This window comes from Cyclospora cayetanensis, unplaced genomic scaffold (genome assembly GCF_002999335.1).
Source record: "Cyclospora cayetanensis isolate NF1_C8 unplaced genomic scaffold, CcayRef3 CcayRef3_contig_339, whole genome shotgun sequence".
Classification (NCBI taxonomy): domain Eukaryota; phylum Apicomplexa; class Conoidasida; order Eucoccidiorida; family Eimeriidae; genus Cyclospora; species Cyclospora cayetanensis.
In genome coordinates, this window is record NW_020312302.1 from 1 (window position 1) to 3,957 (window position 3,957).

Sequence of the window (3,957 nt, forward strand, 5' to 3'; positions counted from 1 at the left end):
AAACATCTTAAGCACGCGAGTCTTGCCGCGCAAAACAGAATGCATAGACTCCAATTCATGGGCCGGATGATTCAGCCAATGCCGTCGGCTTAGCAGCTGATTCCCGTGCTTTGAAGATGCATCTCTCCTTCTCTCTCTGTCTCTCGCTCTCTCCCTCCCTCTCTGTCTATCTGTCAGTTTCTCTCTCTCTCTCCCTTTCTCTCTCCACGCCTTGCGGTCTGCGCCTTTGCGTCCACTGCAGCTCTGAATACATTTCTTCTGTTGCGCGTCTGGACACGCTTCCAGACATTTTTTTCGAAGAGCATGTCTGTGCTGCCTCTCCCCCCTGAGCAGGCATGTGCCCGGAGGCTTTCGTTGGGTTGCTATGTGCTGTTGTTGCACAAGAAGGAGTGCGAACTTCCTCCAAGAACGCAGCTGCAGCAGCTGTCAGCCGCGTGCACGAAGAATGCACATGGGAGATTATTCGTCGTTTCACGGCTTTCTTTTCGTACATTGCTTTTAAATGATATGCAGGGGCTGGTGCTCGGGCCGGTAGTGCCTTGTGGGGAGCCTGGATGCGAGGCGGTCTTCTGCTCGGAAGCGTCCTGGCAGGTTTGTTTGTTTGAGTTTGTGTTTGTATATCCAAGACGCACACCATAACCGGGGGATGGGGGCTGGCCGCATGCATCCGCATGCATTTCTGAGATCAAGCAGCCTTTTCTTGGCGCGGCGCTGCAGGGCGTGTGTGCACGCTTGCGGCGAATCCTTTCCCTAGGCTGCACTCGTGCCCCCACAGCGCTCATACGCCAAGACCTCAGATTTGACCTTTTGTTGCTCTCAGCATGCCCGACACGACACGTTTCATCGGATGGTGTGCGTTCTTCAGGTGCTGTTGAATCACGGGGCAGAAGATGTAATGTGTAAGACCCTTTAAAGATGATTCCTTCTGCTCCAGGCTGCAGCATTTCCATGGTACGGAACTGGGAGACCTCGAAGTCTAGGCATTCGGCGTCGTTTCAAGATTTTCATTAGGTGACTTTGAATAATTCTAGGGAGGTGCCTATGGAACTACCACTAACAAGCTGCGCTTCCCTCATACGTCAACCCTAAAGCGTTGCCCTGCACAAGAACATGCTATGCGTCTTTGTGTGAAGACTCCTCAGCAGCACGTTTAGGTGCCTAGGCCTCATTGGCATGCTGCAGGTATCTTACGCAAGAACACCATCAATCGCATACATCGCAGCCTTCCGAAAATATATAGCCAACCTGTATCTAGTTGAAAACCTATGTGAGTTCTCTTTCGGGGGTTGTTTATGGGTATGAGCCATCACGTAATTAATCGCATAGATTCCTGCTCTAGAAGTGTAATTTTTAGTATTGCGCCACACAGATGAAGCAATAGACCGACACCATGTACCTGCATGCATTGTATGAACCAGGAATCAGGTGTCACGGAGAGCCGTGCAATCCTTGACAGCAAAAGTCCCGATTTTGTGTACCGGCAAGCCCCGACATCTTCAACCTTCTAGTAAGCATTCTTTCAAAAACACGCGTTTTCATGCTTCCCCTCGATGTTTGTATGAGTGTGTAGTCATCTATGTGCTTACCTATTCAAATCCAGACACAATTTACTTCATGCCAAGAGAATCAAGAAATCTGGTTAAAAAGGGGCGGATATGTGGACAGTCTGTTTTTGTCGACGGCCCCACACACAGTCGGAGTGGCTCGATGCGGAGATCTTCTGGTTAGAAAAAGGAGGTTGCCTTTTGTATAAAATGTCCTGGTTTTAAAGTACTGGAAGGACCCACAATATGGTCTTAGCAGCACAATGCTCTGGCATATTCCAGTCACTTTGCAGCTCGACAGGGTAGTAGGTTACCGAGTATTCCCGACTCGGTTCACCTCATATGCCATCTTAATATGTGCAACCCCTTGTGTATTATGTATAACCGTGGAACCACAGCTCTCTTGATAATTCCCACATTGGTATTTGGCGTACGTAATAGATTTTTGAGATCACTGAATGCAACGTGCTTCGTGGCTACTCAATTATATGTGGTTGCTTGCCTATATATGCTTGGTATGACCTGCTGCTTTGGTGCAGTTAAGGACTGTTGAAAATGGCAGGGAAATTTTTTCGACACCCACGCGTGCGTATATGGTGCCGAGAGCGAACCGCAGTAATAAAAATGCGAGCATCAGTCAGTAAGAAAGCATCTGATCTAGTTCGTATTTAAGTGAAAAAATACCAGTCATATATCCTCGCAATCGTCATACAAGGAAAATAATCTTAATTGCTCGTTTGAGTGTAATTGCTTGAAGTCAATATATTACAGTTTGCAAAGATACTGGCACCAAGCGTCGGTAAGAGCTTGCGCCTGTTTCTATTTGCAGCTGCACCTAATGAGGTCTCTCCACAGGAGCACTCGCGTGCAGGGCAGTAGCCGATGATGGGACAATGGCACCACTGAGTTTCTCAAGAACAAATGCTCAAAACGATTCTGCTGCACTTATTGTTCACAGAAAGGTCAAAGCAAACGCAGTAGAATGCGCATGCTTGTGACATTTGAATTCATTTACTTCGTTATGTGCATCTTCACATTATAAGGAAAAAATTCCTTCAAAGTGGCTCTTTGGAGTGCAGCGTGGCTTGTTTACAGATCAGTTACTCTAAATGATTGAAGGTGGAAACCTAGCTTCACATAAATATTTTGACAAATCCGTGGCGCTTGGAGGCGGTTGATTGAGCAGCAAAGAGGTTGTGCACGGAGGTTTAGAGATATGGCGAATGTATCAGGGTATGCTGTGCCAGGGAATACTTCTGTCTGTTGTGTTGTACGGTACAATTCTCGGTATGTGAATTCCTGCTGATGAAAGGTTGAATACTCTTTCCTGTACAGCATACAAAATAAAATATTACTAGTGCACAGTTCACATTATGGAAGATGGAGGACGAGCGCTTTCAATGAAGGCGGCCGATGCATGGTGATTGTTCTCACTGCTGATTTCTAAGATCTCTCTACATGGGTGTCATGCTTTGATCAAGCCGCCTAGTGTGAGCTGTGTGACTCTGAATTTGTCCCATGCATTTGCCCACATTCCACAGTGATGCACGGTCCCTGTTACACACGCGATGCTCTGATCCACACATGAGTCAATTCCCTGCATTTGTAGAATGTGTTAAAGCTTTACCTAAGTTTCGTAACCTACAGGTTCTGCAGGCGTTGCAAAAAGTAGCCAACAACGGCTTTTGAAAGGCTTAAAATGCTGCCATTTCTGGCTGGTAGGCACTGCATAATGTAAGCTGCGCGTTGCCTCTTACATATTTGGTGTGTCGTCCCTGCTAGACCTTCCCATTCTGCCGTCTAAGCATACATGCCTGAGTATCTACATAAAAGACATGAGACATTTACCTGCTCAAGCCACTGTGGGTTGGATTAGAGACCAAGTATTTCCCAGACTATAGTACTACTACAATGCACGTTACTGGCATTGATTTGTGTGTGTGTGTGTGTGTCAGTACAAAAAGTTCCAAATGTAGCCCTTCCCTCAAATCTTTGGTGGTGTTTTTACGGGAATATATTTTGGGGCAGGTGTTTCGGCGACTGGGACTGACCTATGGAAATTCAATACCTTGAAATACCTCAATCAGAAGTATGCGTTTGTTGTGTTATCCCTGGGCAAGGGCCATGCTAGTCATCTTTGTATCGTTCCAACTTTATCGAATGTCATTTCCACAGAAGGCCACCCTATGACGCCATACTTGTTGTTGCTTGGCAAAGAAACACTCCCCACATCACTAGTTTGTTAAACATAAGTGTACTGCCTAAAGTTTGGAAACAGCAAGCACGAAGCCCGCACCCATTGAATTTAACTGGTGAAATGTGAGCTTTAAAAGCATTACTATTCCATGCGGCAACCTAGGTTCGACTACAGACACTAGTGCTTAGTGTGCGCCTGGTGGTTTCTCTTCTGGCT

The 3,957-nt window shown here is 46.6% G+C and overlaps 1 non-coding gene across 1 annotated transcript; it reads right to left on the bottom strand.

Annotated features, from left to right (window-relative positions):
* Positions 1 to 3,616: 3,616 nt before the first annotated feature.
* LOC113146492 lies at positions 3,617 to 3,724 on the bottom strand. Its single transcript, XR_003297350.1, has one exon. It is a non-coding gene; the product is annotated as a U6 spliceosomal RNA (small nuclear RNA).
* Positions 3,725 to 3,957: the final 233 nt, after the last annotated feature.